The sequence below is a fragment of the Dipodomys merriami genome, unplaced genomic scaffold (assembly GCF_024711535.1).
Source record: "Dipodomys merriami isolate MVZ:Mamm:240054 unplaced genomic scaffold, mDipMer1.0.p SCAF_4, whole genome shotgun sequence".
NCBI classification, from domain to species: Eukaryota; Metazoa; Chordata; class Mammalia; order Rodentia; family Heteromyidae; genus Dipodomys; species Dipodomys merriami.
Genome location: NW_027205603.1, coordinates 27,150,386 through 27,165,309, shown reverse-complemented (window position 1 = coordinate 27,165,309; position 14,924 = coordinate 27,150,386).

The following is a 14,924-nucleotide window of genomic DNA, read 5'->3' as shown; positions in this document are numbered from 1 at the left end:
TGTTGAGTCTCACAGACTTTCTGTTCAGGCTGGTTTGCACCTTAATGCTCTGATCCCAGCCTCCTGAGTTCTTAGGATTACAGGCATGGACCATGAGTGCCCTGATGAGTCATTATTTTTAAAACAATTTTTGATCCTTGATTTTTCTTAGTTAAATCTAAGCATTTTAAAATTACTTTCTCCTAGCATTGCATTATCCTTTTGAAAAATATGCACAATATTAAAACAAACATAAGGTTGAGAGGCAGAAAAGTTCACATTTATGTTTGGCTTGTATTTTCCAGGAAGAGGTTATGTGAGTTAGGGTAAATTATGGTGTTCAAAATTTTTCCAGTAAGACATTACAGTAGATTATCTGCTGCTATGCACATCCTTGTGCAGCTGCTGTCCATTCTGTTTGTCCTATGCTCCCTCAAACTCTATAGAAGTCAGATGGAAGGCAGAACGGACTAGAGAGACAGGCTGGCTCACCAGGAACCAGGAGGCAGATTGAGCATCCCGGATGAGGAAGTCTACTTTTGTGGTACAAGTCAGCTTAGACTATTTCCCATCTGATATGTTCACACATTGTTGGAACATACCACCTCCTTTAATTTAAAAAGAAAAGCAAAAAAGCCTCTTTACTTGAGCTTTAAAATTGTGCTCTAGTCCCATTCCCCTTTGCAGTGTTTGACCTTTCTAAAGAGGTACCATAACTAGTCCATTTTTAAAGAAGGAGAGTCAGTGCTATGTCAGAGAGAGAGAAAATGAAATTTTACGTCAGGCAAAATTTCTTCACAGATATTTCAGAAGGATTCATAATTCTGTGGCTGTATACAAATGATCCATTTTGTTAATCTGAATTTCGAGGGTCATTAAAATTTTTTTCTCTGCTCTGGAGTGGTTTATTACTTAGAGAGGGTGCGGGGTAGTAGGGAAGCCAGTTTAAAACAAGGTAAGGGAAGAAAGCTGACAAAAACATAAATTAGAGGAAGAACTTAATTTAAAAAGTGTCAAAAAGGATAGATAGTCTTAGTTCAATAATAAAGCCTGGTTCAAGAGCCTTCTATCTTTAAATAAAGCGTTCAAGCACTCTATTACCTGTATACAACCAATCTTTGATTTCCAATCTAAGTCTATTTTTGCTTCTCGTGATTAGCATACAAATGTGAAAAAAAGAAAAAAGTAGTTACACGCGTGACGATTAGGACATGCCTTTGCTTTAATGTCAGGTCTGTCAGGCTAGAGGTGAGGAAATGAATTGCTGCTATGCAAGCTCCTCAGAGGTAAATCTTGTCTGAAAATGACTCCTATCCATCTCTTTTTATTTTCATCCTAAATTCCCCATACAGCTGCAAGCATATAAGCATATATTTGTTTTAAGAGAAACAAAGACCAATAGCACTTAGCACTGACTAATTTCTGGTAATACCATTTCCTCTACAGTGTAGCCTTGTATCAGACCTACCCTAAATGTAGGGGTACTACCCAGTCAAGCACTCCATATCAAGAGATGAAAAGGCCAAGTGTGAAGGCAAGACCTGTGTTAGCTGTTGATTCAGTGCACAAGAAGATCTGAATCTAAAGGAATCTCTTATTAGTTTTATGTCTGAGCATAATGTTGAAAAGCATCACCTGACTCTCAGGGCTTGATGAAAACAGCACCTTTCTGGTGTGTGTGTGTGTGTGTGTGTGTGTGTGTGTGTGTGTGTGTGTGTGTGTGTGTGTGTGTGTGTGTGTGTGTGTGTGTGTGTGTGTGTGTGTGTGTGTGTGTGTGTGTGTGTGTGTGTGTGTGTGTGTGTGTGTGTGTGTGTGTGTGTTCCAATACTGGGACTTGAACTCAGGACCCTATTCTCTGGCTTGGCTTTTCACACAAGGCTGATACTCTACCACTTGAGCGGTACTTTTGGCTTTATGGTGGTTATTTGGAGATAAGAGCCTCATGGACTTTTCTGCTCTGGCTGGCTTCAAACTGGGATCCTTAGACCCTGGGGTAACTAGGACTACAGACTTCCTGGGTAGCTGGGATTACAGGGATGAGCCACTGGTACCTGGATGTACCAAGTTTTGAATGAGCAGGATTTAAGTTTGCCAAATTTAAAACTATTGTTTGGAAAGGACCTACACCAATCTCTGTGTACTAGTGCTTACTCTGAGTCCTTTCAGGAAGAGCAAGTACGGGATGCTCTGACTTCTACCTTAGGGTCTGGGCTGTGCCAAGATTGCAAGTTCCTAGGGCTAAGTCCTGTGTAAAGGTGGTAGAAACAGGATAGGTTGCAGTGTCAACGGCATAACGGATGGCCCCATTTACATCAACGGCAGTTATTATGCATGGAACTATTGAAGCATCATTTGTTTCAGGGAATTCAACCAGTCAATTTTTCAGTTCCTTTCTGGTTCAGGGTCAGAAGCAAATGAAGGATTCAGGTGTCTTCATTTTGGGCCACCTTATTTACAGCAAATTTGCTTAAAGAGCATCCCACTTACAAACGACATGAAAGTGTCCTTTCTTTGTGCATCACAGAGGCCACAGAGAAGCATTTATAGGTCAGGAGCCCCTGTTGGTGTTGATAAGTGATCCCCCTGAACATATTCACCTAAACATATGCTTAGACCAGGACTTAGCAGGCACTGAGTCAGAAACTTGATAACTGCATGCAGCAAGAGGCAGCAACTGTGTGCTGTACACATGGAAAAGCAGGCTGGGGGCCATTGCTCAAAATCACATCAGCTTCTTGTATCACTTGAGTCTGAGCTTTTCCCTCTTGGAGATAGGGCTCAGATTCAATCCTAGGACAAGAAATGATTGACACAATGCTGGATTTCTCCTGAGAAAATGATTAAGTAGTGTGCACTGCATTATATTTTAACAATGATCTATTACTGACAAATAATATATTATTTAATCCACATAATAATCATAGATGGAGGCATAATCCTCACTTACCAATAAGGAAGTTGAGTCTCTAACAATTTTCATCAAATATTAGAGACCAAATGAAGGAAACAAAACAGTAAAATATAGCAAAAGAGAAAATCAGGATTTGTTTTCTATGTAAAAGAAGTCAGCAAGAGCCACATGAAGAAACAGGAAGGCCATTCAGAGACAACATTGTGTGGGGTGCTAATCTAGTGGGTGATGGATGGAAGCAGTGGGGTGGGAGCACATTACCTTTATGTCTATTTTTTGAGTGGGAGCAGGAAAAAGCTTACTTCAACCCTAAGCAGGTAGCACAGGAGAGCTGTAACACTATGCATTTCCTCTCCTAGTCACTGTCACAAAGTCACATGTTGAGTGTGTACCCTATCTTCCCTTCAGATTCACCCTCATTGCAAGCACTCATCTATGCAGCTGAGTTAGGGCTCCCCTATGCCACCCAGCAGCCCCTGCAGAACAAAGATCTAGGCTCTGCCTGTGACTCCTACCTCTATCCCCTGGCTCCCCCTTATTAACTACTTAGCAATCCTAAAAGGATCATACAAGACAATGTATGAACCATACACTTCCTGTATAATGCTGCAGAGTAAGACTTATGCTCATTTGCCCACTAGAAAAGCCATTTAAGAGTCCAGATGCATAAGTATCTACACAAAAAGAATTCAAGGTTCAGATGAAAGGAGCAAATAATGGTTAGACCAGTTAACTTTCAACCTTCTGTAGGGAGACTAGAGGACATCATAGGTTGATACTTAATTTTTAATTAAGTTCCTTGTGACTATTTACTCATGGGAAAGAAGCCAAAATAACTTCATTATACCTAGATCCTGTATCTGAGGCTTAAAAACCTTTATTTGAAGGGAGGAGATGGAATTGATTGACAGCCTAAAAAAATTTATGAACATTAGTATCTTGGTATTACAAAACCTAGGCTTTGTGTTTCTTTGCTTGGGGAATGAGGAATTGCAGATGAGTCTCACTTAAAACAGTGATATATTTGAATAAAGATTAAAAAACAATTAAACCCAATAGACTCTCATTGGGGTTAAATGTCTTCTTTAATATTCCCAGGAATCATGGAAAGGGATGCTTAGCCAAGACTTTTCCCTATAGTACAGTGTGCTGGTAGCTTATTCATTTTATGTTAATGCACTAAAGCCCAGAATGTGAAGATTCTGTTTGATATGTACACACCTGAGGTTGTTTAAGGCATTGAATACATATACTTGTAAGAAATGGTATCTTCTGATGTCATCACATTGCTTAACAGTTATGCTATGTACATAGGATATATTTAACTTAACATTTCTTCCACTGATACACATGCATATACAAAATCTAAGCAATTCTGTTTGTCTTAGCACTGTCATATGATGTAGTACCATCTGGCATCCAGACACCAGCACCTCTTATATCAGTACAATTCTGTTGTAAGTGAGGTGACGCTGCATTAAGAACATATAAATAGGGAGTTCTTAGGATTGTGCAGAAAGAAATGCTTTTCTTTCAGTATCCATGTATGGAGTGATATTTTTAAATTTTCTAAGTTACATTTTTCTCAAAGAAGAGTTACCAATATCCACTTTAGAGATTTTTCATTGAAGTCACATTTATGTACATTCTTATCCACTATGTGAGTGCTCTGGGGAAGAATGGGGCACACATTTACTAGTGGAACTGAAAATTAAGTAAGAATTCAAAAACGGGGGAATGGAAGAGTTGGGGAGGTGTAGGGAGAAGGGATAGTAGGGGAAAAACAAAGAAGAGAGTAACAATGCTTGATAGGAAATGTACTCATTACCTTGCTCATGTAACTGTAACCCCTCTGTACAGTATCTTTACAATAAAATATTAAAAAAGGAAAAAAGGAATTCAAAAAGCGACACCATGTAGCAAGAGTTTCCTAAACCCAAAGATAAAATTGTAGGACTATATTTTGAAAAAACAAAAAGCACTTGCAGGTCTTTAAAGGGGATGAATCCATTTGGATTATAAAGTATCTAGTATATTATTACATTGGTTGTTCACAAAAAAAGAGTAGGAAGTGTAAGTGTGGCTAAAGTGAGCTCCAGCCTTGAGCAGAAGAGCCAGGCAAGAGTATGAGGCACTGAGTTCATGCCCCAGCATGGGTGCATGCACACGCGCACAAACACACACACACACACACACACACACACACACACACTCAATTAAAATTTCACTTCAATATTCAAGTTAATAATTTCCAACAATCTAAAACTGTTTTGGGTAAATATGTAAACAAAATTTGGTATTAGATTCATTTTGCTTTTATAAAGTCAACAATGAAAACAATCCCTTAGGATCTCCACAAGTTCATAGAGCCTGTACACTGCCTAGCCACCAGCTGCGGACATCCAACAGTCCTGAGGAAAGGTGTCTGCCAAAACATTGAGGTTTATTCAGCAAGATGTAGGTGCTCAGCACTAAGGATGTGCAGTGCAGAATGCTGACTGGACCTCTCTTCTCCTGAAGTTTATATTGTTGTGGGAAAGGGACCTTGAGTAAATGTGAGTGACATAGAAGCCACGGATGCTATGACAAGATCACCTGGTATTGTAATGGAGAGAAACACAGGGCATGGGGTTTCACTGAAGGATGTTCTCCAAGCTGGTGATGAACAGATATCAGTGAGTAAATCACCAAGGACTTTGCAGCTTTGAGTTCTTGTGAGAGATCAGGTAGTGGAGTTCACAGAAAAGGTGCTTATGAAACAGGGAGAAAAAGAATAGGAAGGCATGGGTTGCTATAGTAGGAAAGGTGACCCTGCTTCTGGGTTCAAAGGCTGGTGTAGGTGGCTATTCCGGCTATTTGGTTGTGGGTCCATGCAAATGAACTAAAACGAAGCTTCATGCAGAGGAATATTCTTTATACGTGATTCTCTAAATTGTTGGGAAGGAACTTTGATCTCAATTAATTTTTCTAGGTAGCCAAACTCTTTTTGACAAAGAAATTCAGGAAAGATTTAAAAGAATAATGACTAACAGAAAATAACTGTTGTTTGAACAATCAAGTCGTGTTGGCTTATAGCAGTGGCAGCAAATACAAGAATAAAAGGCTTGACCACATGGTTTTGGGTTAAGAATGTACATTTCACATGATCTTTTTTTTTTTTTTTTTTGCCAGCCCTCGGGCTTTGAACTCAGGGCCTGGGAGCTGTCCCTGAGCTTCTTTTACTCAATGCTAACGTTTTACCACTTAAGCTACAGTACCACTATGGATTTTCCTGAGTAGTTTATTGCAGATAAGAATCTCATGGATTTTCCTGCCCAGACTGGCTTTGAACCATGATCCTCAGATCTCAACCTCCTGAATAGCTAGGATTACAGGTGTGAGCCACCCATGGCTGGCTATTTTCACACAATCTTGGGCCCCAGAACAAATTTTTTAAAAATATATCTCATAAGCAAAGAGAGTTAACCTCAAAAGTGCCTACTTACTTTGTCAGTGAAGTGACTATAATGTAGTAAAACTCTGTTTCATGAAGGATAATGTCAATGATGGTCAATAGAAATATGTAACAGGCATTGTTTTACAGATTCATATCACTGCATCCAGGGCCCAGAAAGTTCTTGGTCATGTGAGAAAGAACTCAAGGGAAGACTTTCAGGAGACTTAAGCTGGAGCAGGTTTATGCAAAGCCAAAATAAAAGCAAAGAAGTGTACTCTGCTGGAGCAGGTTTAATTCAAAGCCAAAATAAAAGCAAAGAAGTGTACTCTGCTGGAGCAGGTTTAATTCAAAGCCAAAATAAAAGCAAAGAAGTGTACTCTGCAGAGTGGAGGACAGGCAAGGTCAAAGAGTGTTATACTGGAGATCCTCAAACCTAAAACTTTCACAGGGCCTTTAGATTTGGAGGTGAACAATCCTGAAAACTGGGTTATATGTTACTAACTTTTGGAGAACAGTTAGTGCAATATCAGCTTCTACCACCCATCAGGCAGGAGAGTTCTTAGCCTTGGGTGATCAGACCTGGGCTGTGAGGGCTTTGTGTCAGCCAAAACCCTGCTGTATGTCACGTCATTCCATTACTGTCACCAATCCTTATCAACATCAAATCCATTCTTAGCTTTGTTTCTATCATACTTCCAAACTCCTTGCCTAACTCATATCAAAGTAAGTTAAAGGCCTACAAAGTTTTTTCTGGCAACAATAGGAGGCTTAATATTTCAGGTGATATCCCTGGGTCACCCAGTGTCTCTATACTAACTTCTCGGCAGTATACTTTCAGATACTTTTAATATACCCCCCACTCTCTGGGATTAAAAGCATTGTGTGTTTTTTGCATCAGAAGCAACCATTGTATTATGGACTTAAAGCACATTTTGTTTGTCAAATAATCCTAATTTCAACTGGGCCAGAGCCTGGCATCTGACTCCCCACTTGTAGGTGGGACATAAGGAGAAAGAAGACAAAGAAGGTACTAGGTTATCTATTCAGTGCTCATTATCTCTCAGCAACAGAAATTTAAATCAAAGACGTGTTCATTATGTTGAAAGAAGCATAGTTCTAAATTTTGTTTTTTAAATATATACTTTTATCATAAAGATCCTGCAAGAGGGGTTAGAATTACATGAGTAAGGTAATGAGTACATTTCCTATCGAGCGTTGTTACCTCTTCCTTTGTTTCTCCACTACCATCCCTCCTTCCCCACCTTCCCAACTCCTCCCTCCCCCTCCCAAATTTGTAAAGTTCGTTTTCAATGTAGTGTCTTGTACATCTCATTGTTACAATGGGTCAGCCTGTATCTTTGTTTCAGCATTTTCTTATTTCCCTTCCCCTCCCTAAATTAGAAAAATGTATATACAAGATGCAGGGCACTGGAATGAAATACAGTGAAAACAGGGGTTATACCATGTAGGAAGAACATACAAAAGACACAAAAAAAATCACATAGTACATTGAAAATAACAGCAAGAAAGATAAAACATTTTGTGTCCCTGTCTTGGGGTTCATTTTACTTAACACCATCTTATATGGTCATATGTACATAGCTTTTGACCTTTTCTTCTTGTCTGGTAAGATTATCATAGATATATACTAGTTATTGCAAATAAGGGAAACCATGGGATCTATGTTTCTTTGGGCCTGGCTTACTTCACTTAATATAATTTTTTCCAAGTCTTTCCATTTCCTAACAGATGAGGCAGTGTCATTCTTTCTGGTGGAGGCATAGAATTCCATTATATACTACATATATATATATATATATATATATATATATATATATATATATACACATACATACATATATACATACATTTTCTTGATCCATTCATCTGCTGAGGGGCATCTGGGTTGATTCCATATTTTAGCTATGGTAAATAATGCTGTAGTAAACATAGTTGTGCTGGTAGCTTTAGTATGGCCATGATTGTGGTCATTTGGGTAATTGCCCAGAAGTGGGATTGGTGGGTCGTAGGGGAACTTTATATGTAGTCTTTTGAGGAACCTCTGTACTGCTTTCCAAAGTGGTTGATGGGAAGGGGAAACAAAGGAGGAGGCAACAATGCTTGATAAGAAATGTACTCATTATCTTGCCCATGTAATTGTAACCCCTCTGTACAGTATTTTCACAATAAAAAAAGAGAGAGAGAAAAAAAAAGACCAAACAAACCTAAAAATGGTGTAGGGACAAATGATCAAGATGGTAAATCACAGTATGGACCAGAGTTATGGCAAAGATTAGTAAAAGGATAAATTATTATCCTAGCTTAATAGCCAAACTATAACATTGGACTTGAGATTTCTTAGAAGGCTTCTTGTCAGCTTTACTTCTTATAAAAAATCTCAGGCATAACTCTACCAGACCTCCCAACATTCCCATATTTCCAAAGATAAATTAGTATGTTCGGTTTTTTAATAACTTTAGTTGCTAAGAGCATTCTTCCTTATAAGTGTTCAACATTTTCTTCTCTCCTACCTCTATCTGTTGTCTTATTTGTGACATCTCATGTAGAACATTGTATGGACGAAAAAATATTTGGTAGGCATGATAATCAGTTTTCCTAAAAAAGCAATCCAATGAGAAAGGGCTACCACTCCACAATTAAAACTATGTTAGAGTTTGATGGAGTATATATTTTCTCTTTCACTTTAATTCCCATGAGGATTTGGGTTTTTACATCCTCTAATGAGTTTTGAACTCAGGGCCTCAAGTTAGCTAGGAATGTATTCTAATACACCTTCCGTCTTAAGAATTCTTTTGATCTTTTTCCTTCAGTTTCTGCCATGTTCTCTACTCTCCTTTCTAACAAACTTCCTCAAAGAAAATATTAGTGCTCCTTAAACCTGATTCTTCTCTGATTTACTTATAGTAAGGGCTTTGCTCCACACAGCAGGGGGATTATCTAGTCAAGGCCAACAGTAATTTTAATGTTGCTGTCTCCAATGGTAAAGTCTCAGCCTTCTCTTAACTTATCAACAGGACTCCATTTTCTCATCTCCTTTCTTGAAGCACATACTTTTGAAAATGACTTTCTTTCTTCTCCCCTGCTTCCTTTCTTCCAGCTTTCTTCTATCCTTTATTTCCTCTTTTATTAAGCTTTTAGTTTACTGTCATCCTCTGGTCTTCTTTCTGCTCCTTGGCTCTTCCTCCTCAATTTTATGCTCATTCTTTGTTACTTTTCTAACCTTTGAATTATGGAGTGTCCTAGTTAACTCTCCAGTCATCATGTAATCAGGTTTGCAACTCACCACCACACTGCCCATTTTCACATTTACATTTCCCCCTTCACCAGTCTCTGACTCACATATGAACTCTCACCATCTTGGTTACTTGTCTAATGGATGCCTCATTCATAACATGCCAAACCAGAGTTTCTTATCTTGCTCTCACAGTGCTTTCCTCCCAGGTTATGGTAACTCTGCTCATCTGTTTTCAAGCCAAAACGGAATCATCTGATTTCTGCCTTTCTCTCCTATTTCACATTTGATCTACTAGTAGCAAATCCTCAATTCTCAGGATATATTTCAAAATATATCCTGACAAGATCTGTGCTCCATGAGTCCAGGATGTGTAGCCTTTCAACAAGTCTTTCTGCTTCTATGCTTATTTTACACACTTTTTACAGCACAGTAACAAAGTAGTTGTCACTCTCCTGCCCAAATCCTGCCATTCCCTTGGGTGTAAAGTCTAATTTCTTACAATCTTAGGTCTTCTACTGTCTATCCTCTGAGTTCCAGATGTATGAGACACACACATTGCTTTCTTACAGCATTTTCTCTCTTGCTGCTCCCCTGTCTGTGTGGTCAGTGAAGGAAGAGCTTCATGATAGCCTCAGAGACACTGCAGCTTTGGAGCAGTTCTGGTACTGGTGATGGGATTAATACTTTAACTATCTGAGTTCTTTGCCAAGGGGCTTTTTTTCTGACAATGGAAATATGGCAACCTACATAGGACAGGCCAGAATCAGTAGGGAAGGGTCCCTGGCCAGTAGGAAGTACTTGGCCAACTTCCTCATTCCCTGGTGATATATGTGTCTCATAGTCTCTAATTCCTCAATAGCTCAGAATCCTAATTTCTCACCTTGGAAAGTCACTCATTAATACACACTTAATTTTTCTATTTTAAGCTGTTTTGTGATTCGAATTTTAAATATTGAATCAGCCTTTTTATTGATGTTAATTAGCCTACTTTTATCTGGATAGATTATCTTTTTGGTGGCTTATTAGGTAAATTTACTAATATTTTGCTTGGGATTTTGTGTCTACATTCACAGGCAAGATTATCTTGGAATTCATCCAGTATTTTCTTTCCCTCCCCACTGGTTGTGATATCATTTTACTTAACCTTACAAAATAATTTGAAAGTGTTGTTCCCTTCTTTGTGTCTCTTCTCTGTATGAGGTTACATATGATTGGAATCATCTGTTTGTTAATAATCTGATAACATTTGTTTGTTAAGCCTTCTGGTATTATTTGTTAGTTTTTCAGAGAATTTTGTGTAGTATTTTACTTCAGTCAATGCTACTATGAGACCATTAGAAATCAGAACCATTTTGAGTTGGGCTAATCTTTTGTTTGTTAATTCCATCAGTCTTCACAAAGTTACACAGGAACACACTTATAATCACAGTACTGTAGAAGTAGAGAAAACAGGATCTGGAATTTATAGCTACACAGTCTTGAACTGGACTACACAGTTAGACTGTTGTCTCTAAATAAATAAAACAAAATAGTTGTACATATTATATACATTTCCAGTGTTTCTACGAATACTCTCCATTCTCAATTCTCCTGTTTATTTATGCTATTCTTTACTTGATCTGTGTGTGTGTGGGAGGGGGGTGGTGTCTGTGTGTCTGTCAGTCTTGAGGCTTGAACTCGAGCCCTGGTGTCCCTGACCTTTTGTACTCAAGGTTAGTACTACTGCTCTACCCCTTGAGCCACAACTCCATTTCCAGCCTTTTGGTGGTTCATTGGAGAAAACAGTCCCATGGACTTCCCTTGTCAGGCTGGTTTTGAACTACCATCCTCAGATCTCTGCCTTTTACTGATGCTTGGCTTATGTTTTTTCTTTTTCTTTTAAAAAATTATTAATAAGTTTTTTTTATTGTGACAATACTGTACAGAAGGGTTACAATTACATGAGCAAGTTAATGAGTACATTTCTTGTGTAGTTCCTTTTTTTTTTTTGTCAGTCCTGGGGCTTGAACTCAGGATCTAGGCGCTGTCCCTGAGCTCTTTTGCTCAAGGCTAGTGCTCTACCACTTTGAGCCACAACTCCAGTTCCGCTAATGAGTACATTTCTTATCAAACATTGTTGCCTCCTCCTTTGTTTCCCCTTACCATCCCTGTTTTTTTCTTTTTAAATTAGTCTTTTCAAACAATTTTTGACATGGTAGATCTCCTCAATTTTATTTTGATTTTGATTTTTATTAATGCTTGGTATTTACTACTTCCTTACTTGACTATGCTTTATGATTATTCTTTTGGTTTTATCTATTCTTAAATTGGCATTTAATTTATTTTTCTAATTTTTCCTCATTTTTGTAAAAACCCTACAACATTTAAAGCTGTGCATTAGCTCTGCGTAGATAATACTTTCTCCAACCCATGTTTTAATATCTGATATATTTGTTGTATTTCTGAAAACATTCTGATTGCTATAAATTGACTTATTTAGAAGTACTTTAACTTTTCATTTCCTAGGATATACTTTTCCTTTTAAGCTACTATTTATTACCAATTTCTATATTTGTTTGTTTGTGACAGTAATGGGGCTTGAAGTCAGACCTCACATTCTTGCTTAGCTTTTTCTTTCAAGGCTGGCACTCTACCACTTGAGCTACATCTCTACTTACAGCTTTTTACTAGTTAATTTGAGATAAGTCTCTTGGATTTGTTTGCATCAAATCAAGATCCTCTGATCTCAGCATACTGAGTAGCTAGGTTTATATATATGAGCCACTAGCCCCTGGCTGTTATTGCTTTCTGACTTCATTAACTTTTGCTTACTAACATGATTACTATGCATTTGGCTTTTGTTTTCTAGTATACTGTCATCTTTATCATACTCTATGTATACTTTTAAAGGGTACCAGGTTCTATATTCACATTTGATTAGGCTTTTGTACTGTTGCTGTCATCTGAAGCCTTACTGATTTTTATCTTATCAATTAGTTACTAAGGTAGTTCAAGCTGGTTTGTTCATTTTTATTAGTTTTTCTTAATTTTTGTTTTACATATTGTGAGGCTATGTTTAAGTATTACATTTCTGATAAGATGAAATTTTGGTCATTACATAAGAACTAAATGGAAACATTCATTTAATAATTATCTGGTTAACAATGAATTTTTCTGGATGTTAATATAGTTTCTTTTTATTTGTATTTGCTTAATAGAGTTGTACGGTTTTTACTTTCTATTACTGTTCTTGAATTTTAGGTATGTATCATGCATTTATATTAAGCATATATAGCAACTATTAACATGTGCATATGTGTTTATGTATACACAGGTAACAGATAAGCTTTAGAAAGTTACATATTATATTTTTAATGTTCAACTTGAAAAATGCTTGTCTTTATGTCTGGAGAGATCAGCTGCTTTACATACATTGTGCTTGATGTACTTTGGTATATTTTAACTATATAATTTTGTAATTTTTTTCTTTGCTTTACTTCTCCTTTCTTTCATTTCATCTTCTTTATTACCTTTCTTTGAACTGATAAATTATTTTCCTTTGATCAACACCTCATGCTTTCAGTGAGTACCTAGAAATTTTCACTTTTTTGTGTAATAAATGTAAAATTCAGCAATATGTTCACCTTTTTCTTACGCAGTACAACTGTGGACTTTTAAAACTCAAAATTACATCTCCTGCCCCCTCCAAGCTGAGCTGTTCTTCTTGATTTATCACTCTGTGTCTGGTAATCCTACACTGTACCTTTCTCTTTATCATGGCTTTGTTATACTAGACTTTCATTTGTAATAGCAATCTCCTCTAAAGTAATTTATTGTACACATATCACCTTTGGCCACAATTGTGAACAGTAGTAGAATGTTACAGGCCCCGGAATGTTACAGGTCCAGAGCTCAGGACCAACAGGGGCTAATTGATTGTGAGCAAGGTGTGTTCCTCTCTCAGATGATCTTGGTTATGGAAATTCTAGAATTATTGAGAAATCCTAGACAGTGGCATGCAATCCAACAACTTGTATCTGTGTCCTGGTCTCTAGCATTACTTATTTCTGCTCCTCTGGCCTTGATGGGTGTGCAAACTGATTTACTTGGATCTCTGCCTTATCTTTCTTCTTTTTTCCACTTTTCTTTCTTTTTAACTTTTATTTTATTTATTGAAAAGGTGATGTAGAGGGGTAAGAGTTACATAAGTAAAGAGTACATTGCTTTTGAACAGTGCTACCCCCTTCCCCATTTTCTCACATTCTTCCCCACACTCCCTTCCCCACAAGTTGTAAAGTTTATTTACAACAGAGTGTTTAGTGTGTATCACTGTTGCATTGGATCACCCTTTGTCCCATCATTTCTGAGATTCCCTTTCCCTTCCCCAATCAGATGAACTTATATACAAGCGAAAGGGTACAGAAATGAAAAACAGTGACAACAGGGAATAAACCAAAGAGGGGGGAAGGAGAAAAAAGAAATTACTGCAAACAGAACACTAAAAAACCTTTTTTCCATTTCTTGGAGCTCATTTTGATAAGCATAATTTTATATGATCATATGGACATAGCTATTGAGCTCTTGTGGTCCTCTGCTAAGAATATGCTAACTATATTCTAGTTATTACAAATGAGGGAAACCATGTGTCCTATGTTTCTTTGTGTTTCAGCCTGTGTGTTCACTTCTCCCTCCATTTGGTTCTCATGGTGCAGAGATTTCTAAGAAGATGGCACTGAGGCTGAGAACTCTCTTCTTTTAATAGGCTTAATATATTAATCTCTTTATCTCTTTGCATTACTAGCTTGATAATTTCTTCAGCTCTGTCATCTAGTTCTTCCAATGTATCTTATATGTTGTTTAGTCTACCTACCAAGCCTCTGATTTATTATATTTTTCTTTCTAAGATTTTATACTTAATTCTTTACTGAATCTGTCTGATCATTTTTCTAGTTTCCTGCTCTTTAATAGATTAAATATATTATTTAACTATGCTAGATATTTTAATACTCTATATTTTGCATATGAGTCTAATAATTTTGCATTTTTCTTCCATTTACCATAACTCATTAGTTTATTTTTAAATATGTTCTTTCATTTACTTTATTATTATCTTTCAAAAGACAGTACATGTGTATTCATTGGAAACTTCCTTACAGAGATTCTTTGAGGATTCACTAATGGCCTTTCCCTCAGTAACATTTGTGTTTGCTTCCACTAGGAGGCAACCCACACCTCTAAGTTTCTAATGTAACTTTTTGGGGAAGGCCTGCAAGATACATGATGTCTAGTGCCAAACTAATTCTTGTTACAAGTTTACTATTATCTGAAGATGAGATTCTCATTGTGTATGTCTAGGTAGGTGA